This window comes from Crassostrea angulata, chromosome 8, assembly GCF_025612915.1.
Source record: "Crassostrea angulata isolate pt1a10 chromosome 8, ASM2561291v2, whole genome shotgun sequence".
Classification (NCBI taxonomy): Eukaryota; Metazoa; Mollusca; class Bivalvia; order Ostreida; family Ostreidae; genus Magallana; species Magallana angulata.
Window position 1 is genome coordinate 59425144 of NC_069118.1, and position 24527 is coordinate 59449670.

Below are 24527 nucleotides of genomic sequence, written 5' to 3' on the forward strand. Positions count from 1 at the left end.
AACAACTTTCTAGTTGCTATAACAGTATGGATCTTTATGAATGGAATCTGACGGGAAACTTACGAAATCACAGTGAAAGAATATGACTCATAACGAAGCTGCGTAGGAGGGAAGTTTCTCTCTCGATAATTTTGAATTCTAGAAGATAGTGCTTCATTTCAGACGACAGACTCCCTTCTACTGTCTCTCAAATGACGATGGTTTGTCAACAAAGTCCTACAACTCTTACAGTTTTAACACATATAAAAAGAAAATCTATTGCTTCTTCATGATACATTATATTCCTTATTTGGAATTTAAATTTGAATTAAAGTCTTTGATTTTAGATATATGTATAAACAACATCATGAAAATGGAAAAGTCTTAAATTCACCCATTGACAACAAGCTTAAGGGTGAAATGGTTGAAAATTAAATGGGGCCGAATAATTCTCTGTATACGGTATACAATGTATATAACTTTCAACCCCCCCCCCCCCCGAAAAAAAACCCCAAGACAAAACAACTTATTAAACCAAAAACAGGAAAGGAAGTTGGAGAGACCCCGGCCTGAAATGATGATAATTCCTGTGTTGTTATTTGTTGACAATATCTTTCAAAACTATTATCATTTGAATCGCAGAAAATCAAGAATCGTTTCCATGTCATTGTCTACATTCTTTCAATATTGGAACAGAGGATTGAACTTTTCTTCCTTCTGTAGACATGGATAAGGTTCATGTATATGTTATTTATACAGTAGATAATTTCGATTTCAGTTGGTTGCCGTTTAACTCATGTTCAGATTATTTTATATAAATGATACAGTGATATGTTAAAAAAAATCGAGCCTTATTACTGAAGCATACTTATCATTCGGCAGACGTACCTACTGTACCCTGCCCCTGCATTCTATAAATATTTGAATTTTACACGAATATTGGAGTTAATTTCTGTGCATTGTTTCGTTCAATTAATATGTACGAGTGTGCCTCAATATCGTCTACAATGCATTTAATTGTCATATATTTGGTTTCTGAAACCTCTTATATCTGCCTCTTTCATATCAACAATTTCTCTAAAATGTCATTATGTTAAGAAGTGTGTAGGCATCATTAATATATACTGTTATGAACAACCTGAACTATGCACATTCAGTGGTATAGTATAACGTGTACTTTCGAGTACATGTACTATGAATTGGAAAATTGATCCACCACATATAATCATAGCCTCAAAGCAAAACAAAATACGATATGCGCATGCTTAGTACTCAGCGGAGATACCTAAGTTCTTTGACATTTAAACCCTAAATTACGCCTCTTTTAGAAACGCAACTTAGACGCGACTAAATATTGGCGTAACTTTGTTAGTCGGACTAACTTAGGCCCAAATTTACGCCTTTTTGAGAAACGGGCCCCTGGTTTCAAGCTCACATGGACACATGTACATGCACTTATATGATATGTGTACATACCTAAAAAATGAATTAATAAAATAATTGAATTTCAAGTGATATATATGTACTTGTTCTAGATCGAAGAAAAGACACATTTCGTCTTAAATTTGCACGTTCCGTTTATGAATTTATGATCAGCAGCGAAAATTAAAATTTATTTCTGATAAGGTAGTCTAATTGATACATACATACTTTCATTGAATAATTTTGCTTAGTCAGGCAAGCTTTTTGGAAAGCTATTACTTGTACAAACTCTTTAAGCAATGGTCTATCATATGGCATATTCAAATTGTTTGACACACGCAGCTTAGACGGGTGAAAAATGCCACCTTGGCACTGGCATAATTATTCTGCACAGTGTTGTTAGTTCGTTAAAACAATACATAAGCGCACATATACCGCAATATGCCAATTTTGGTAGGAAAAACAGTTTTTGATACTGTTGAAAGAAAAAGAAATCCCTAAGGCAGAAATACAAACATAATGGGTAAAATGTGAAATTTTGGCATTTTTTTTCAACGAATTCTCATAGGGTCCCATAACAAAAATTGATAACTTTCGAGACGACCCCCTAGAAAATCGGTTTTTCTAAAAATAATTAATATAAAAGTAAAACTACATTACATGTAAGAAATATCATGAAAATATCTAGGGTAGAAATAATTAGACTAAGCTACGTAAATAAAAGACAGCAGACTTCATGTATTTAATTCGATACAATTTGAAAACCGTTTTTTTTATCAAAACGTTAAACTATACCATACAAATGATCAAAATTATTTTAATGTATACAATGTATACTTGTATACATCACAGGATCTGTCATTGACATTTGGCAATCATGGTTTTGACTAAAAATAATAGTGTGTCCAATCTTTTCTGCATAAGTCATTTCTTTGAATTTTTCTACGAAAATAAACCATTTGTTAACCAGCTTAAGACAAGTTTAAAAAGTACGAGTTTTTACAGTTTGTAATAAATAAATCTAAATGAAAAAATACACTCAAACTAACGAGTGTTTATAAGTTGTTGACATTTTCAAATGTTCTCCTATTTTCTAAATGTCGTAATATTATGTCCACCGCCTTAACTTTCGGAGAAATCGTATTAATTTCAGCAAATATGGTATTTAGAAATAAAACGTTAGAGTAGTGTGTTCAACATTGGTGGCAGACATTAGACGATAATTCCTAAAAAAAAAAAAAAAAAAAAAAGCTGACGATTTTAGCGACGTGCATAGCCGGTACATGAAATACAATTTCTCCGAAATTTTAAGGCGACGACATACGGAAATGACTTTTGAGGTAATATACGGGAACTTTTGTAAAGGTGGAGATAACGTGATGATTTTTTTCGAAATAGTGGCGGACATTTAGAAATGGCAGACATAAAGTGACGAATCAATTATGTTTACCCTAATCCTGTTGACTTCTAATAATTTCAGTATTCTAATGCACTTTTTGTGAAATGTAGGAGGAAGTGGTACTTCGGGCTTTATTCGATTTGATTACGCTCCGTGCGATATTTTCACTTAAAGGTTTATTCCTTATCTCTTAAATAAATCAGCATGTCAATTGTTGATAACGTTGTAATATAACGCTTATTTATCTAAACACATGTCTCTGTTCTTATTTGAAGTAGAAAGAGGAGACAGAGGACATAAATTAGGCTATCATTCTGGCAGATGAAATGATTATGGATTTGTTTGACGAAACTACTAAATGATATGTCTTTCACGGATATTGAGTTCTCTTTTATTGTATAAAGAGCTTAATACTTTCATGTTAAAATGAGGCACGACATCTTAAACCACAACCGTAAGATCAGATTGATGCGGATCATTTGCAAAATACTAAATCTAGTCTAAGAAGACGCATGTCATTCTCTCTCAAAAAATATTATCTTTGAATTTTCATCTACTGTGTATGATTCCCTATATTTCTAAATGAAATTAATTGTAATTCACAGCTCTCTAGAAACAGACAGAACTAAAATCTACACGCCCCGTTTATCGATTGGTCGAAACCTACAGCAACCTAAAAAAAATTCACGGACTGCACGAAATAATCATGATTATGCCGGACTCAAATTCCCATTGAAGACAATTTGTCTGCTTCTTTTATCTAACGTACTGAAGTACATTACCAATAATTTATTTAAAGTTATTTTACTTACTTTTTACGATCAATTAATTAATTTGTTTTGAGAAATATATAACTATTAACAACAAAATACTTTGATGATTAAGGCGAGTTATAAAGGTAGCGATCATTGCAAAAAAATGTATATTTATATGTAACCCGCTAATGTATTTTTTCTGCAGTGTCACTACCTTTATATATCCCGCATGAACCATTAGAAAATCACTTCATTGTTTAAGTTTTTGTTGCACTGGTTTGGTGTATTTTGAAGTGTATTGGGTAAAGTTGTTTATATGCTCTGAATTGAAAGCATTTTGATTAGGTATGATTTTGTATTTGTTATTTTAAAATTTTAATGTAAGTACCAAAGTTTATTGATTAAAAAATCAATTTATCCTTTCAATCATGACATATATCTGGGCACTGTTTTTCGAAAGGTGGTTAACTCTAACACCATGTTAACTCTGTGTTAAACTCGGTGTTAAAGTTAACCACATGGTTAAACGTTTTTCAAAAGTGTGTTAGAGTTTAACCATGTGTTAACTCGGTGTTAACTTTAATCCACCCCCAGTACCTTGGTTAAAGATTTAACACAGTGATTAAATATGGCCGCTGGTGTAATTTATTTGCCACTTCAATTGAAAATGTTATGGAAGAAGGATTTTGCATATGGTTCATACCCCTTATGTTAAAGGATCCCTTCACTGGAAAAGGCTGATAGCAGAAAAAGGTATGTTTTTCCTTGTTTGACCTTCACATTGGTTATATTGTTGTTGTCACTTAACACATCCAAAATTATTAGTGAAATGGGTACTCTAAGCTAGTACAAAAACATTGTACAATTTTTCCTTGAATTTTTAAAACATCAATGAGAAAAGAATTTTAGCTTCTTGATCGATAAATATTGACGTCATAATGTTCTTGTTTACTTTGTTTTTTAAATCTACTGAAGAGCCTGGTAGGGCGAAAGCGCTATAGATAAAAGCTGTTTGAGCATTGGACTTATTTTTGTGTTTATATATATATATATATATATATATATATATATATATATATATATATATATATATATATATATATATATATATATATATATATATATATATATATATATATATTAGAGAGAATTCTTGCCAGGTGTTGTGTATTAGCTGTGGTTCTCAGGGGACTGTTAGGGTCTGTTGGTCTGTTGATATTCGATTTTTTTGAATACATACCTTGTTTTTTAAACTCTCAGTTTTAAGAAAGGAAAATTGTTTTTTATGATTTTCTTTTTTTATGCTTTGGATCTGAGAAAAAAAAATCATCAGCACACTCTATTCAACTATCTTTTATTTAAAAGAGTCAAAAAGAGAGCTTTATGGCCCAGGTTTATGATGTTTTACAGTAATTTTTCCTCCTCTTGGCTTGCAATTTTTGTGAAGAATATTTTGATAATATTACTTGTAAGTTATCTTTTTTAACTTTTATCCACACCTATGATGTATGATGCTCCAACTTTCACAATTTATTGTTGTTTTTTTTCATGATGAGTAACTTTTGAAAGGTAAAGAAATGGAAAATCTTTTTTTAAAATTACAATTAGGGGTCTATAACTCTATATATATTATTCATACTCTACATAGACGGAATGCCCCGCGATTTGTATTGCAAGTTCATTGTTTACAAATCATGTTTATAGAGTAGTACATGTATATAACAGCCTTGCAAGGGTACAATTTTCACCGGGACAGATGTAGTTTAATTTGATTTGCTGAATTTCTTGACAAAATTTGCCAATATGAAACATAATTAAAAGAATCAGAGGCAGTGTGTTTAACATTTCAGACAATAATGTTGAAATATATATGATAATTTTTTTTTCTGAATAAGATTGATTTAAAAAAAATGATTGAATATTTTAGCTAAAACTGTAAACCAAATATGAACTATGAACAATTCTATGAAAAAACAGTAATACAGGTTTTTCTTCAAATTAGGATTAGATTTCAAAATTAGTTTGAATAAATAAAGGTAAGATTTTTGAAAACTGTTAAGTAATTACTGGTATCAAAAGCTGTTTTCTTTTTGTATAATTCACACATCAAAATTGCAAGTTTAAGCTAAAAAAAAATTATTTGATAATACATGTTACAAGTATTGAACGTTTTACTTCTTTATATACCTCCTTCTATGATAAGGAGGAGCATCTTGGTATGTGCCTGTTGGTTCATATCGAAAGTTTTGTGTATTCAACATTCAAGTACTTTTGTTTCATAAAGAAATATAGTATCATGAAAAAAAGAGTTAGCCTATTATAATTTTGTGGTCACAAACTACTTCATCCATTATTGCAAAAAAAATATTGATAATACATAACCCGCTAACGCGATACATGTTTTTTCTGCAATGTCGCCACCCTCATATCCCGCATGAATCATAAAAGAAAGCATTTTATATTGTTTAAAGATAACCTGCTCTGTATTTTCGAATAAAAAAGAGATAGAGTAGATTGTCACCTTTTGATTTATTGTGATTAAAATGGGAAATTTCTTAAATCTATTTATAATTTTTAAACACTTTAATAGTCGTCAATTCCGAAATTTCTGTTATTTCTTCTTAAGTCTACAGTTAATACAACTCTACAGTCTTCAGTAAGCATTTGTGAAACTGGTTCAAATACTGGTCTGTCACTGTATTCAACATCGGTGTGATCAACGTAACTTTCAATACCATAATCTTGTAAATCATTCCTGTCGAGGGGAATGCCAACAGGATTTTGAATTTGTCCACTCATCCATAATTGAATCGGGGAAGCTTTTACTGTGCGGATTCTATGACGTGACCACGCCCGAGCCCAAAATCAAATCCTTCTGTTTATTTCATCCATAAAAATGTAGTGCAGTGCAGCTAAATCTTTTAGCACACTTGCACTTCTTGGTCTTCCATAAAATAGAATAAATTATAAAAGAAACATAACACGCCTTCGAAAACGTCCCTCCAAAGTATCTCTATTCTTTGATTATGCGTACTTTTTCCAGATATCATGCTTCCGTCACCTCGTTCTTATATCATGTCGTCTGCGACTGATACATTTGCCAGTCATTTGTCTGACCGGACCCTCATAGGGAGTCCATAAGTGCGCACACCGAGCAAAATACAATGTAATGCCGTTCTAGATGTGTTGTTGTCAGCACACTTCAAATACGTAACCAGTCTACTGAAACCGCCAATACCACTGATTACAACAAACCTCCAACGTACCAGTTTATGGTTTAAATCTATGTGCCATAGGTGGTTTGGACCTTTGACATTATAAATGCGCCTATAAAGTCGGCCTGATTCGATGAATACAGTCTCTGAGTCTCCATCTCTGAATTCGAATATTTTTTGAAAGCAACATTTGTCTCAGCAAATTTTCACCACAAAGAGGAAATTTTGTATTTTACCAACTTGTCCTTCGAGGTCGTTTTCATTAAGTTCGAAAAAGTCACTTTTACTCAACCCATTCTGCGATAAATAGTCCTCTCGGATACCAATAACAGTGTTGCAATATCAGAAATTTCAAAGTTATTTTCAAGCAAATTGTTGATTTTGGAATGTCAAACATAGGTGGTCCTACATTACCCTTAATCCTATTCGGTGGAAATCGTCCAAACTGTACACACTCAATTCTGATTTTCATCATCTCCGCCCCATTTGAAATGCCAACGGCTTCGAATTCTTGGACAGACAACTTACAAACAATACCCGGCGTTATTTTTTTTCTTTTTCAAAATGTTCATAATTGTAATCCAAGTTTTTCCAATATTTGCAACATTACGCTTCTGGAGTAGGTTTTAAGATCTTTCAGTAAATGTTTAATGAAAATCAACTGACAAAAACACAATAAATCATCATCATATTAAGAGAAAGTATCAACATATTATGACATATCACCATGTAATGTTGAAGTATCACCATGTAATGTTGAAGTATCACCATGTAATGTTAAAGTACCATCATGTAATGAAAAAGTAACATCATGTAATGTTAAAGCAACATCATGTAATGTTGAAGTATCAGCATGTAATGTTGAAGTATCAACATGTAATGTTGAATTATCAGCATGTAATGTTGAAGATCAGCATGTAATGTTGAATTATCAGCATATAATGTTGAAGTACCATCATGTAATGTTAAAGTACCATCATGTAATTTTAAAGTACCATCATGTAATGTTGAAGTACCATCATGTAATGTTAAAGTACCATCATGTAATGTTGAAGTACCATTATGTAATGTTAAAGTATAATCAATCATATAGTGAAGTTAATTCACATAAGGCAGTTGAGGCGTTCCATATGTTTTGTTAATACTAAGCCCATGGAATCTGTCTTTGATCAGTGATATCGTTCTGTCAATGCCGAGTTAAATAGTATCAGTGTGGATTCCCAATAAAGCCATTGTTCTGTGTTGTTATAGCTTAAATAGTTGTTTGCTTTTTTTTTATCATCAGTAATTATTTATCTGATGACCAAACCCTCTTTTATTCTTAAATAATAAAAACAAATCTAGACAAAATTGTTCAAACGTTGGCTCCATTTTATTTTAGCATTGTTGTTAAAACTCACACTGCTAGTATGGGTTCGATCGTTTTGTTCAATATATATCCTAGAGATGCCTGCTAGAATCCTGATTAGGACAGGGACAGACACAGCTTTGGTGCTGGGTGACCACATCCTCCTAATATGAGGACCGATTTCTATCATGCAAATATATAGCTCCAGATGATAAATAAACTCCATACTGTCCAAGGTCATTTAAGCAATGAATGCTTGTTTTTTGGATGTTGTCGGTCCTATGACAAACCACTGCGGTGCAGACAATATCGCGCGTTATCGCGGTATAATAATTTTTCTGCACCGCTTGGTGTGCCATAGGACCGATGACATCCAAAAATAAGCATTAAATGTTTATATTTATATTCATTATGATGTTTTTTGTATGAAATATATGTGTATTGTCGCTGTAAAGTCATTATATAAGCTCTCAGTCAGGGATATGAAACATACATGGAACAGACATATTAACATGTTATCTAGTACGCTTCCGCAGCTAAAAATATTGTGCCAGAAACTTTGTAGAGAAAAGTATTATTAATTAAGAGGTAGATATCATTTGATTATTATTTTTCAAAGGTACATATCGAGTTGGTCATGTAAAGTTGGATGTTTATTTAATCTTACAAAAATAAATATACTCAAAACACATGGTGACGTTTATATTTGTGCTCATGGCGCATGAATTAGCAAAGTGTATTCATAGAAAATTGAACGTTGCAGATTTCCAATGCAAACATGAGGGGCAATATACACTGAAAGTGAATATATAAATCTATTTACCACTGAAAGTAAATATAAATCTATTTACCACCTAAAACTATATCATGCAAGACAAATCCAAAATAGTCGCGTGGCGTTCCATAATTATAATAAAAGTAATTTTGCCGAAATATGTACAAACAAAGAATAGAAACCAGACACAAAAGCCCAAAAATGACCACAGGGAAAGTTTCAAAAGTAAAACTTCTGTACTGTATTGATATTAAGAAGTAATGACACACACATATCTTTTGACATTTTAATTAAACTAAAGACACATAAATGACAGTTACATATAGGTTCGAGTGTTTAACTCTACACTTATCGGTTTCCTCCATTTATTTGATGCATTCATTCTGAAGAACGATATTATATGTGAATTTATTCGGTTGTGCATTAATATATATTTGTTGAAAAATATTTCAAGGTAACAACCAGGTAGCAATACGCTTCGTTAATGTACTAGCATGATTAGTTGAATTCCGAATGCGTGACGTATGTGATGTTTATATGTTGATGTCTCTATGACTAACACAGAACAGTTTGAACAATTGGGGGGGGGGGGGGGGGGGGTAAAGGAATGGCATAGAATTGATATGGATTATTCAGGCCTGACATTTAAATATTTTAAAAGATCGGATAAGAATTGTGGGTAAATTAGAATTGGTCTATATTCAGGTAAGGTACATGTAATGTCCTTGATTTAAGTACATATATAATATATAAGTTTAGCACTTTGGTTTTTAAAGAGATGTTAATAGTATACAGAATATCACTTACACGTTGGTTATTTAGAAAGAACTGCAAAGAATGATTTGCTTAGACACAAGTTCTGGACATCGCTCAGTTCAGAGAATTTAAAAGGTCAAACAAGGCACAAATATGATTCCATAAAAAATTATGACAAGCTCTTATTAGAGATAAGAAGGGTAGAGAGAGAGATTTTTATTTCAAACTCTAAAGACAGAAAACCAGTTCATCAATATGGGATGTCAGTAGTCGAGGATGACTTGGAAGACAAGTTGAACAAGAAAATAGGTGAATTAGAACAAAGATTAGAAGGTAAGATGGATGACAAATTCAACAAAATCTTAGAGAAGCTAGATGGAAGACCAGGAACCCAGTATAACAGGTATGAACAGGGAGAGAGGACAAATTACCACAGAGGTTCCAGAGGGAGAGGGTACCAAAGAGGTAATTTCAGAGGAAATTTCAGAGGAAATTATTCTGATAAGAGAAATTATCAAGTTCAGGATCAAGGGCAAAGAGGATACCAAGCTACAAAGTCGAGTAACCCAAACGCATGAAGGTCTCTGATGAGGGCCGACCAGGGACCGAAGACAATTTTCAAGGCCAATCATACAAGTGTGAGTTAATAGGTGAGTCTAATGAAATAGAGATAGTTGTTGAAGGTGAAAATGTAAATGCACTTATTGACAGCGGGTCAATGATTACTACTTTGTCAAAAACAGGTTATAATTCATTGAAAAACCAACCTGAAATGAGAAATTTAACAAGCTTGGGTTTAGAAGTCTCTATTGCAGATGGTTCATTGTTGAAGTACATGGGCTATATAGAGTGCTGTATAACAATTCCATTTATGAACATAGATTTAGCTGTCCCTGTGTTAATTGTACCAGACACTAACTTTAACAAAACCTGTCCTATGATCATAGGTACAAATGTACTAAGACTCTGTAGAGATTTAAGTGATGCTACTCAAAGTCTCAGTGAAATACCCAAACAATGGAAGAATGCATTTGAGGGCTTAAAATGTCAATCTTACTGTGTACGGTCTGTGTCTAAGAAGACAATTATGGTAGAACCAAATGAATCAGTAATGGTCAAAGGGTTTACTAAGGGTATTCCTGTCAAAGAGCATATGACGGTAGTTACTGAAAACTGTAATAGTGATTCCACTTTTACGGTGTGCCCCAGAATAGTAAAGTTGTCCACTCTGACTTCAAAACCATGTGTACAAGTTAAGATATGTAACATCTCTGCAAAGCCTATTTCGATAAAACGTGGTACTGTGCTTTGTAGTCTACAAGAGGTTAAGGTGGTAGATGACCTTACGCCCATACAAGCACCCCAACCCAATACTATACAGTGTGACCCTATAGAGTTAGGAGTCAAAGTTGATTCCAATGCACTGAGTGACAAGCAATATGAGTATGTGAAGTCCATCCTTAGGGAATATAGTCATGTATTCTCAACAGGTCCATTAGACTTGGGAAAAACTAACTTAGTTAAGCATTCAATTGAGTTAGAGGACCATACTCCATTTAAACAACCATACCGCCGCGTACCACCTGGTATGTATGACGAAGTGCGTCAACATATTAAAGAAATGTTAGATGCGGGAGTGATAAGAGAGTCAAATAGTAATTACTCCTCCAATGTCGTACTTTGCCGGAAATCGGACGGTTCATTGCGGTTTTGTTTAGATATGAGAATGTTGAATGCAAAAACGCGAAAAGATTGTTACATGTTGCCACGGTTCGATGACATTATTGATACCCTTTATGGCGCGAAATTTTTCAGCAAACTTGACCTAAGATCAGGCTACTGGCAGGTGGAGTTAGAAGAGAGAGACAAGCATAAAACGGCATTTTCAGTGGGTAACTTGGGCTTTTTCGAGTGTAACAGAATGAGTTTTGGTCTCACAAATGCACCGGCCACATTCCAGAGACTCATGGAAAAGTGTATGGGGGAAAAGCATTTGCGAGAATGTTTAATATTTTTGGATGATGTTTTAATCTTTTCAAATTCTTTTGAGGAACATTGTGGAAGGTTGAAAAATGTTTTTTCCAAATTGATTGAACATGGTCTCAAGCTCAAACCATCAAAATGTGAATTGTTTAAAAAGTCAGTGACTTATTTAGGACACATTATTTCAGAAAAGGGAATAGAGACAGACCCGGAGAAATTGTCAGCTGTGAAGGAGTGGCCTGCACCTAGAAACCTCAAGCAGCTGAGACAGTTTTTGGGGTTTGCCGGCTATTATCGTCGATTTGTCCCACATTTTGCCCAGATAGTTGCTCCTTTGAATGATCTTCTGAAAGGACATGGAACCAACAAGCAGATGAAGAAATACACAAACAAGGTAAAACCTGTTCCCTGGAAGTGGTCTGATAAAGAGGATGAGGCATTTAAGGCTATTAAACAGAAACTTATCCAACCTCCAATTCTTGGTTTTGCAAATTACAAACTCCCATTTACTTTGCATACAGATGCTAGTAGTGTTGGTTTAGGGGCAGTTCTTTACCAAGTGCAAGACGGTAAGACAAAGGTTATAGCATATGCCAGTAGGGGATTACGACCAAGTGAGAGGAATTATCCGGCCCACAAGTTGGAATTTCTGGCTCTCAAATGGGCGATCAGTGACAAATTTCATGATTACCTATATGGAACATCTTTCCAGGTAGTCACTGATAACAATCCTCTTACCTATGTGCTTCATAAAGCTAAGTTAGATGCAACAAGCCAAAGGTGGGTAGCTGCATTGGCAAGTTATAACTTTACTTTAACCTACAGGCCCGGTCGGCAGAATGCTGATGCGGATGGATTGTCCAGACAGCCAGAGCTGTTCTCCGATGCTGTCAAGGCCATTTGCCAGTCTGTGTTATGTGCTGTACCATACTGTCATAGTATAGGAGCTGACTCTGTAGCTAATTATGAGGAGTCTGGAGATGTTCAACACATAAGTGATATAGATTGGAGAATAGAACAGAGGAAGGACAAGGTGATAGCAAGAGTGATAGGACTTATTGAACAAGGATTTTATCCCAACAGATTTACCAATAATGTGAAGGGAGAGATTTTTCCCGTCCAGAGATTTTGTAGGGAATGGAGGAAACTTCATCTTAAAGATGGGATTTTATACAGGAACGCGAAAATTGAGGACAGAGAGGTGAATCAGTTAGTTATCCCAGAGGTGTACAGAGAAGTAGTTTTTCAGGGAATTCATAGAGATACCGGTCATCCAGGTAAGGACAAGACTCTTTGGTTAGCTAAGCATAGGTATTTTTGGCCAGGTTTGGAAAGGGAAATTAGTCAGAAGGTAGACGATTGCCCTAGATGTATTAGGCGCAAAACCCCAGCAAAGCCTTTTGCTCTGTTGGTCCCAATTGAAAGTACACACCCTATGGAATTAGTGTGCATTGACTTTTTAAGTCTTGAGAAAAGCAAAGGGGGGACAGAGGATATATTGATCATAACTGATCATTTTACACGCTTTGCGCAGGCCATACCTTGCCGCAACCAAAGAGCCACGGTCACAGCAAAGGCATTATATGAAAATTTTTTCCTGCACTATGGTTTTCCAGAAAAACTGCATAGTGATCAAGGCAGGAACTTTGAGTCTAAGGTTATCAAGGAACTGTGTAAAATGTTAGGCATCAAAAAGACTCGCACCACTCCGTATCATCCAATGGGTAACGGATCAGCTGAAAGATTCAACCAGACCCTCCTAAAAATGTTAGGTACATTGGAACATGAACAGAAAGCAGATTGGAAATCACATGTAGCTCCTTTAGTCCAAGCGTACAATGCAACAAAGAGTGACGCGACAGGTTATTCTCCACACTTTTTAATGTTTGGGTGGCACCCACGGCTTCCTATTGATTCTTTTTTAGGTATCAATCCTGATGAGGAGGAACATAAGAATCACAGCGACTATGTTGGTAAGTTACAGATGAGAATGGAAACAGCTTTCAACATAGCAGCAGCTGAAGCAAAGAAGTCTGCAGAGAAGAACAAGGAGAGGTATGATGCTAAGATACGTGAAGCAAGGTTAGAAGTGGGAGACAAAGTGTTGACCAGAAATGTGGGGTTAAAAGGAAAAAATAAATTGGCTGATAAGTGGGATGAACCAATTTATATTGTGAAAGAGAAAATTCCTGATTTGCCAGTTTATAAAGTAAAAACAGAGGGCTGTAGAATGCGGACATTGCATAGGAACATGTTGTTACCCTGTCCCAATCTTTCAGAGGGGAAGAAGCCCCAGCCTAAAGAAAAGCATGACAGAGTGAGATCTAAAGGCACATCTGATGGTTCATTGATTGAAGAGCGGATGTCTTCTAATTCATCAGATTCTGATTCTGATGTGGCTATTATGAGATATGTTACTCGTACGACTGATAGGAACAATGATTCAGAGGATGTGGGTTCAATTTTTTCTGAGGAAGAAAGTTCTTTAACTAAAAATATATCTTTTCCTTTACAGAATGTTAACCAGTCACATCCGAGTGATCTTACAGAAGTGGATGAGTTTGCTGAACAGAATTTTAGTCATCCAGCCTCCATCGATCCTATGGAAGCAAATAAGATAGCAGAACAGAATTTTAGCCTTCCAACCCATATGGATTTGACAGAATTGAAGGACATGGCTAAGGAAGAAAACGAAGAGATTGAAGAGACGAAAACTACAAGGGAAAAGAATCCGCCTCTTAGACGATCAGGCAGAGAAAAGAGGAGACCAGATTGGTATGGGAATTGGACAGACAAGTAGTGAATAGAATGTTTTTATGTGGAAAAGACAAAGTGAAAGTGAATGATTTGATATTTTAACCATCTTTTATATTAATTGTCATAATTGTTGTCATATGGTTGTGTTTATAATTGAGGGGTAATAAACTGAATTTGTACCTAATCCATACTGAATGTTGTTTAACTGAATCCCTAATATATAATATGCAAATTAAGCAACCTTAGGCAGTAATGCTATTTGAAAATTGCTGTTGATGTGAGAATTGATCGGTTTCAACTGTAAAGTTGTCATGGGTGCATTGTACATTTCTTGATCCATTTGTTGTTGATCATGGATGTTGGTCATCTGGGGAAAGTCTCAGTTAGAGGAATTGGTTTGGATTAAGGTTTATGTATATGTTTGTAAATAGTGATTATTTGTTCTGATGATGGGTTTTATATATCAAGCTGGTGGTTATCTTGAGTGAAGTTCCCTGATATTTAGTGTTTGTGCTATGGTGGTTATGATTGCTTGGTGATCAATAGAATTTTATTAATAAATAAATTGTTTATTTCAGACCATGTCAGGAGCCATTTAAACAAAAGGGGGGAATATGTAACCAGTGTAAGTAATTAATATATAATGTTTGTCTATTTGTAAACGTAATTGTTTCTGTGTGCATGTGTGTGTGTTTTATTTACATCTCCAGGTGAGATTGTCCACGTGTAATTGTTTATTTTTATTTGACCATTCGACTACCCGTTTGACCTGTCTGACAACATTCTAAATTTAACTTCTACTAACCAATATTCCCGCCTAACTAACCAGGCCCGCGCACACTTTGTCTTGCCTTGAGAGGGGACAGACCTGTATGAAGATTAAGCGCAAGCTTTGTCTGCGATTAGCTGCCGGTGTCTGGTAATTCTTGTGTAATTTATTACTTATAAATATATTCTATGTTTATAATTTAACCATTCCATGCTATATATTAAATAATCTTTATCCAAGTTATTGTACCGTATTCTGAGATAATTGTCAAATGAGTCAATGTTGTATGTTTCAGGTTTTTCGTATATATTGAATAAATACATTGTATGACCCTCACTGGTGTTCTGTCTACTGCCTGGGTTACAGGTATCTGCATTATCTTCAGGGTAATAAATGATATAAAAATATACCTAAGTGTACATCGATTCTGTGTGTGTGTGTGTGGGGGGGGGGGGGGTTACGGGTAATCAACAGGTGAAAGAGAGATGAGAAAGAGATGTACAGAGAGAGAAAGAGAGAGAGAGATGGAGTGGGATATGTATAGAGAGAGAAAGAAAGAGAGACAGACAGACAGACAAATAGAAAAATGAATAACGTGCAAGTAATTTTAAGTACCCTATTTACAAATCAGTCACATGATCTTGACGGGGATCATTTGTAAAATAGGAAAAACAGCAACCCACGGTACACCAACCAACTCGTATATAAATACAGATCGTTTCTATAATATTCAACACAGCCCTTTCTATAAAGGTTGAATATTTCCTTTTCTAATGTCGTTTGTTTAGTCTTTCGTTATCCTTTTTTCCCTGACTACAGGTCGGTTGAATCCCCCCTAACTCAAAAAAGTTATATCTTTGAGTATATTAATGACTGAAATAAAGATATATTTTAGTAATATTAACTCGCTAAATTGTAGTTATAGCTAATTATAGCATTAAAACGGAATATTTGAATAGTTATCAATATTTAATTATTTATTATATTCATTATCTGGGACCGAAACTAATTGGGGTCGAAATTATTGGATGCCGAAACGTCCAAACATCGGGCGAGATCGATCATTAACTAGAGTTAAACCACGGTAGTAAGGAAAACGTATGGTGCGCATGTCTGTGTTCGAACGCACATTGGTCGATGTCTGGTTAAAAAAATGAGAAAGATGTTAATTGCTACTCATAAGTTTACTGTTCATGAAAAGGACGGACAATACCTTGTTAACACATTACATCATAAGTGTGCGCGCTAACATTTAACACATTGCATGTTGTGCTGATTAAAAAAAGCAATTTTTGGAGGTTTGGCTTCCCGGCGCCATCTTTAAACTACCTGACCAGAGACAGACCAGAGACTCTCTGTTGGTTGGACCACGGTTTCATTTTAGTCGAACTACGGCGACCGTGGTTTGTGATCGAACTAGCACTGGATGAAATATCTGGTTTCAGCGCTGCGGAAACCCTTTGGAAACTCTGCGGAAACTTAAGGTTACTTTAAGTTTCCGACAGGTTTCAGCACGGAAACTTCAAGTTTCATTAAGTTTCCGCAGTGCTGAAACTTAGGCTGTCCATGAATCCAAATGGTTTCCGCAACGGAAACTTACTGAAACTTGAAGTTTCTGCATAGTTTCAATCTCCATATACGTTTGGGATACATATTGTTTACAAATGGTTTCCGCGACGGAAACTTACTGAAACTTGAAGTTTCTGCATAGTTTCAACCTCCATATACAATTGGGAAACATATTGTTTACAAAGGGTTTCCGCAACTGAAACTTACTGAAACTTTTTTATATTTTTGCTTTCACAAAAGCTGAGCAAGGTTTCTACTTTATGTAAAAACAAAACAATTTCAAACAGTTCCAAATTTATTTTGTTCAAAAATCTGAAATTGTTTCCAATAATAAATAAAATACAGCCAAGATACAATAATGGAGAAACATCCATATGGCAATTCCCGTATTAGGGACTTTTATTTAAAAAATGATAAAATTGCACAAGAAAAAAAAACTCCCATAGAAATCTTTACATTTGTATTTTTTTTCATCTCGATTAAATGCCTATCAAATCTCCCTTTAAAAATGCAACAAAGATCTTACTTTTTTAAAAATATGAATGCAATTTACAAAATAACTGCACGTACATGAATAAACAAAGAAAACTTCACTGTTACATGAACATGATAAACTTGTCTCAATTTGTTTTGAACTGCAATGAATATGTACACCATAAAATATTTTTCTAAAGTATCCATCTTTAAAAAAAAAAAATACACTACAAGATAGTAGTTGACTATAGAAGTTTGACCCAGATTTGATTTGAATATGTCAATAAAATCCAAAATGAGGTCAAAGTGACCCACTTACAAGTTGGGATAAACCTTTTCTTTGTTAGTAATATAATCTAATGTTTTACAATAGAACAGGATTTGATATCATTTTTTTGATAATCCATTAAGTCCAAAGTGAACTTTTCATTTCCACCCATGATGTACCAACTGATCAGATTTTAATATCATAAGCCTGTCAGTATTTAATAGATGACCCAGAGGGAGATATGAAAAGCTTGTTGGCCAATAAAAAGCTAACAATGGAGCAGTCTGTCAAATCATGTGCAAAAATATGATGTACACATTTAATTAATTATGCTGATTGCAACACACTTCATTCCTGATGAATATTCTTCTTTACACATGGTTTACCTTCCTACATTTCACTACTTTACCTACATTAATATTTTTAAATCCAAGACACGAAGTAAAATATACATTGTTTATATATGACAAGTATTACAACATGTACATGTACTTGCTTTTTGTAGCATGAATGTATAAAATACAAAGTATCACACAGATCATTCAGCTTACAATTCTCATCAATACCAGCATTTTACTTATGATATAAAAGCTAATTCCAATTATATATTAGTTACATAACACAGTTTAAAATAAAACCCACTTTCCATCCAAGTAATTTTGTTATATAAAAATTGTAATACATGGGGTATATGTTGTCTTTATATATTTTCATATACGACATAATTGAATATTGTTTGGTGTATTTTATCATTTCTATGACCCATGCATTCATCTCCTAATGCAGTGTTTTTACATTTAAGATTTGTTTCTTAATTTTTCATATATTGCTGCAAATAAAATCTAAGTTATCAATAAATGTTTAAACAAAGAAAATGGAAAAAAAGTAGTTAACACTTATCAACTTGGAGGTGTGAGGATATATGTTACATGGAGTCTAATATTTTATGCAATATTTGCAAATATAACAAATTATTTAAGAAAATGAAAGTTAATATCTGCAAGGTCTAATCAATCATTTAATAAGTCAAAACCATTTTATTTTCTAAGATTCTAGCTTACAGACAGACATTGTAATATACTGGTATTTGATCATATAGGAAAAGTACTTTTATAGTTTATAGGTTTTTTGAAATGAGAATACTTTACAGTTAAAAAGTCTTGTTCTTCAGAGGTTTAGTCGGGTCGTAGAGATGTGTCTATTCGAATCAATAAGGAGTGTCCTTGGCTGTTGTTGATGTAACCCGAGTCGTAGTTTATGGAAATAGGCCTTTTTGGGGGACTTTCGAGCATTGTCCAGACCGGTGAAGCACTCATATGATCACATCATGGCTACAGCAGACTTAGTAGTTCTGGACAGTGGTAGCATTAAAATTCTTCTTCTTGCGATGAACTTGTTCCTTTCACTGGGCTGTACTTTATGTCTGTTCTATTTATCTTAAACATGAATAATAAAGTTTCATTTAGATTTGTAAACAATAAACATAAGTCATTCAGCCTAACATGTAATAAAAGCATTCTGAATAAAATTCTGAATACAGAAGCTACTATGCAGTTGCCAGTTGCTGTTTAAACTATGTCATATAATGACTACAGTAGTATCTGGTCTAAAATGTTTCATTTTATGTTTGAAGCTTTGTTATTTTCATTTTGATTCAATTATTGTTTGTTGAACAATGGAAAAACTTATCAACAATAAGTGTGTTTCACCCCCCCCCCCCCCCATCAACCTCCTTTTCAAGAACTTAGACCTGGATTTCCCAAAAATTACTACAGTTAATTATAAACATCCAACACATGTAAAAGTTAATGGTGTTAATAATCAATTTCAAAGCAATACCTTGCGTTCACATCGTCCAGCTGGTCAAAACATTCACCCGAATCACCGAACAGAGGATGCAACTAATCACCGGAAACATTGACTTTGTATGCTGTCAATGCTGAAAGAGAAAAACGTGAAAGATTTCATTTTCCGGATTTAATTAATAATTTTTTTTTCGTTACATTTAGAGTTTGTAAATTGTATAATGTGCGAAAGATCCATTGTTCGTCTTGCTTACCAACCAAGCATTCATATATTAGGGACGTTTATATATGTGTATACCCTGGATAATCTTGATTATCATGCATATAAAGTTGGTTAATGGTTAACTTGGTCAAAACGTATATTTAAAAGAGATACGGTAATAAAAATTAAAACGCCGAACCAAGTTTGAAAAAATGACGCCATTTTGATTTGATGGCGCGAGATCTCGTTTACAAATGAGAGATATATTAGAGCCTTGAAAATGTTATTGGGAGTATCTATATTGTGAATTAAGTTACCTTGACATGAGTTCTTCGTTCCTGCATTATCTCCTTGTTGTAGAGGCTATTAATGCTTCTCAATTCTCCATTTTACAACAGCACCTTCTTGTCCATTTTAAGTGCGCCAATACTGACCAATCAGAACCCGCTAAACCTTGGAAAAGTGCATCTTGGGATAGTTTAAAATGAATAATGTTTAATCAAAATTATCATTTTTTACCGAAAAGTATACTTTTTACATGTATATTTATTTTAAATAAGAACTGTCCGAGTCAGTATTTCCTGGTTAAATACGACAAAGTATTGGCGTGTGTTTGTTACAATTGTATTTGTAACACGTGATTAACCAAAAAAAAAAAAATGGCCGACCGTTTGTTTACAAATGTCTAATGAAATTAAACAAGTTTTAATGAGACATATGTATCAGATTTTGTCTTTAACTATATTTTATTTACATGTACTGATGATTTTGCCAAACTAAATATGATAGAGCCATATATTGTTTACTGAAAAGTTAGTCTTGACTTGTCCAATTTTCACCGCGATTCTAAGCACGGTCATATTCTTATTCCCGACAAGCTTGAGGGGGCGTTTCAAAGGGGAAATCTTGGGATTTTTTCATACTATTAAATGAACATCGTCTGAACCAAGAGGTATTTATATTGAATAATTTAAGAAAATAAGCGGCAAAAATATCTTGGGACAGACTATACTGAAATGTTGCCGCTAGCTGCAACAACTTCTGGTAACATTGTGGCAATACTGCTGGAGTTTTGCCGCTAGTGGCAATAACTTCTGGCAACATTCTGGCAATACTATTGGAGTTATAAATTTCTGTAAAAAATTATATTAACATGCACCTAGAATATTGCCACTAGCTGCAACAACTTCTGGTAATATTCTTACAAAAGTGCTTAAAAGCCATGTTCTTTCAACTATCAGTTATTATTCTAAACAACAGGTGCCTAAACATTTGGGGCCTAAACATCTTGGGGCCTAAACATCTTGCCTCGTGCTGCTTCGCTGTAGCACGACCTCTGGTGAGAGAATGCATTTGGCCGTGTAATGAACAGACGACTTTTTACATGTAGGAAAGAGCAAGGACGATTTTATTGATTAAGTGTAAATTGTGACTGTTTGAGAAAAGAAATATGTAAGTTTGCTTAAATTATGTTTACATTGTACGATGTGATCTGCTTTGTAATTTATTTTCCCCTCGAACATGTAGGTATAGGTTAATGTTAGGACTTCCGTATGATACCAGTGACCAGGAAGTTTCTAAAATTTTTACTCTGTACTTGAGAGGTATTTTAAAAAACCAAAAACTAATGCAAATTCGTTTGTCTCATCTCCATGAGAAAAACGAATCGGACACTTGGTTAGCAAAGATGTGCAACATCCGGTATTGAAACAAATTTATATCAATGAAAAATTAATTATCGTGTTGTTGTATAGGATTCAAACCCGGGACCCGTGCATAGTCAGACAATTTACCACTGAGGCGATATGATAGGCATGGTTCATAACCCTGACCACCACACATGTATCCGACAATACAGGTGAGAGAGAGAGAGAGAGAGAGAGAGAGAGAGAGAGAGAGCTGTATACACAGAGAGTGATAGAGAGCACACAAGTGTTATATAAATTGTTTATGTAGATAAACTTTTCGTGATGTTTGAGGAGGGTAGTCAATATTTTTAATCAGGTATGAGAATTTCAAATAAAACTTTGATTTCTGGAGAGGCGCAATGAATAAATAACAACGGTGTGTCAGTTTAATTGAACATTCATGCAAGAGTACATACATGAGTATAGTAGTTGGGGCTATATGAACTGAGGATATCGGCCTGGGTATAGCTCAGTGGTAGAGCTCCTGACTAGAGTTACAGGGGTCCCAGGTTGGAGTCCTGGGATCGGTTTCCGGTCCAGCCATATGTTTTAATATTCCTCCTTTTCTATTACATTTGGTACAGTGACCTGCCCCTGGAAATAACAGGTTTGCTCCTGTCGGGGGAATAATCTGGAGTGATCTAGCTTCGAGGGCAAGGATCACTTAAGAAGGGAGGAGTGTAGTAGTTTAGGCTATATGAACTGAGGATATTGGCCTGGGTAGCTGAGTGCATGTGGTAGAGCTCTTGACTAGAGTTACAGGGGTTGTGGTTCACCATACCTTAAAATATTTCTTTTTAATTCAGGCACAGATTTTGGCCAGTGGAAGTGAACACATGACAGCCATCTACAATAAGTGATAAGAACAGAACATATATAAAGTAAAGTAGGTAAATGAATTCAGCACTATAGTCTGTCCCAATATATCTTGGATTCACATTTTGCTTAATTGCTTGATATTTATACATACTTCAGAGTTCAAACGATGTTCATTCAAAAGTATAATAAAAATCCAAGATTTCTCAGTCAAAACGCCCCTGTTAGCTTATCAGGTTTCAATTCAATGCAAAAAAATGTGATGTCTACAGAGATTTTGTATTGCAGCAAGCCCAGATGATAACGTTGAAAAATTGCACGATGTATTCCGAGTGTATTCCAAATGGAGTAAAGATTTAAACATTCCCGGGTGCGTCTTTTAACCCCAAGGAACCCCAAGGAACCCCAAGGAACCCCAATGATTGAAATTAATAACTATTAATACCCAAGGGGTCTCAATGGAGTTCACGGGTCACCTCTTAGTACCCCAAGGACACCCCAAGGAAACCCTAGGATACTCCTATGAACCCCAATGATAGAAATTATTAACCACTGAAAATCCAGGGGTCTCATTCAAATCCAAGGCTCACCCCAAGGTACCCCCAATGATAGAAATTAATAACTATTAATACCGAAGGGATCTCACTGGAATCCAAGGGTCACCTCCAAGTATCCCAAGGATACCCCTAGGAACCCCAAGGATACTCATAAGAACCCCAATAATAGAAATTAGTAACAAGTGATACCCCAGGAGTCTCATTGATATCAAGGGTCACCTCAAGGAACCCCAAGGATAACACAATGATAAAAATTGATAACTATTGATACCCAAGGATACTTATTGGAGTCTACGGGTCAACTATTGGTACCCCAAGGATACCTGTAGGAAGTTAGGAACCCCAAGGTACCCAAATGATACAATCTAATAACCACCTCAATGGTTTTACTGTAAAACATATTTCTAATTAATACCGAATGACTCAATGGAATATCATAAAAACATCTCTGGGTAACCTTATTTATAAAAATACTTTATTTTTCAGCTTGTTACCATAGCAACGGTTTTCAATTTTTATTTTTGAAATCTGAATTTAAAAAAACCATGATAGTGTGTACCAAAAAACAGAGATTTACAATTATTATTCAAATTAAAAGATAAAATCATATTTTGAAATTTCTCTTTAGTTACCATGGAAACACTTTTAAAAGATGTGTTTCCCCATAAATGTTTTACTTGAAAAATGACAATTTTGTTCAATAATTTATTCATTCCTAAAAGCCCCAGGTTATGTACATTACTTACAATAATATCTCTAATAAGCATTAAAATGTCATTTTTACATCTTTATGCTCTGTTACCATGACAACAGGACCACATAGCAACAAATAAATGTTGTTAGGCTTTATTACTTATTAAAATCTATCAAATTTTAACATGTTTAAAGTACGAAGATAATCAGTGACTATGCGTGGCCACCGAATTTTGATTCTTAAATAGACTTGATCTTAATATCAAAATCGATTATGTAAATTGACAACCTTTTTAACTGATCAACGATTAAAAATTGTTCATCTTGACAACACTATTAACAATGCTTGTGCAAGTTGTGTATACACATCAGGTATAAACCATCTTATAATTCAAACTGTTTTGAAGCAATATAGAGAATAGATGAATTCATCTTCCTAAGTCAAGGGTTTCCGATCCCTCCACTACTCGGAGTATGCCAGAAGCACTTGACATAGGGAGATGAAAAGAATTAGGCGATGAAAGGAAGATATGATGGAGCAATGCAAGTTTTGAGGGATATTCTACTTTGAGTTCATTTGCAGCATGTATACTAAGTTTATCTGACTTAAGGTACTTCACTACACCTTCAAATAGTTTCTCAAATCAGCAGAAAATTACTTGATTATGATAGAGAGCATGAAGGATAAGAAGTATTGTCAAATACCCGGTAGGTAAAAAAATGTGCGATTTTGGATAAAAACAATATTTTAAAAAATTTCTATTGGTAAACATGAACAAAAGCCAGAGGCAGATTCGAACTCATGATCTGCTGTTCACAAGCCTGATACTTTAACCACAAAGCTATGACGATATACATCTGAATGGATTGATACAAAATTTAAAAAACATTATATCGCCATCTTGTGACTAGTGTCTTAAAAAGTATAAGTTTAGGTGTAGTGAAGTACCTTAAGAGGGCTGGATGGTCATTTTAAACTAAATTATTATTAATCTCCTTATTCGTAGTAGCTCTTGGACAGGGATTAAAGGGCCAACATCACCCTTTACATGTAGACACAATGGCTTCACCATCACTGTTGCAATATATTTACGTTTACCTACATCTCCTTGTTTATTGGGGGTAGACAACCCTCATACCTACATCTCCTTGTTTATTGGGGGTAGACAACCCTCATGAAGTTTGGTTAGCTCCAATGGACTTTTTGTCTGGATTACAAGGGGAATTCAAAGCAAAAGCAGTACACAGTTTGGACCCAAGACAATCCTTATTAATTGTTGCTGAATTTGTATTGATT

At 34.4% G+C, this 24527-nt stretch overlaps 1 protein-coding gene and 1 long non-coding RNA gene across 9 annotated transcripts in view; one reads left to right on the forward strand and one right to left on the reverse strand.

Moving 5' to 3' along the window:
- Positions 1–24527, forward strand: part of LOC128160045 (uncharacterized) — a 102711-nt gene that overhangs the window by 30372 nt on the left and 47812 nt on the right. For 4 of the 8 annotated variants that reach the window (XM_052823310.1, XM_052823300.1, XM_052823303.1 and 1 more), the window contains exon 4: positions 21971–22050. The gene's annotated coding sequence lies outside the window, so the exon portion shown is untranslated. Of the gene's footprint in view, positions 1–20689; positions 20929–21021; positions 21335–21970; positions 22055–24527 lie in introns of those variants that run through there. The other 4 variants (XM_052823302.1, XM_052823305.1, XM_052823308.1 and 1 more) reach the window with 3 other exon arrangements.
- On the reverse strand, positions 18608–19912 carry LOC128160052 (uncharacterized). Its single transcript, XR_008240230.1, has 3 exons — positions 19794–19912; positions 19309–19408; positions 18608–18905 (listed from the first exon to the last, which is right to left on the reverse strand). It is a non-coding gene; the product is annotated as an uncharacterized LOC128160052 (long non-coding RNA).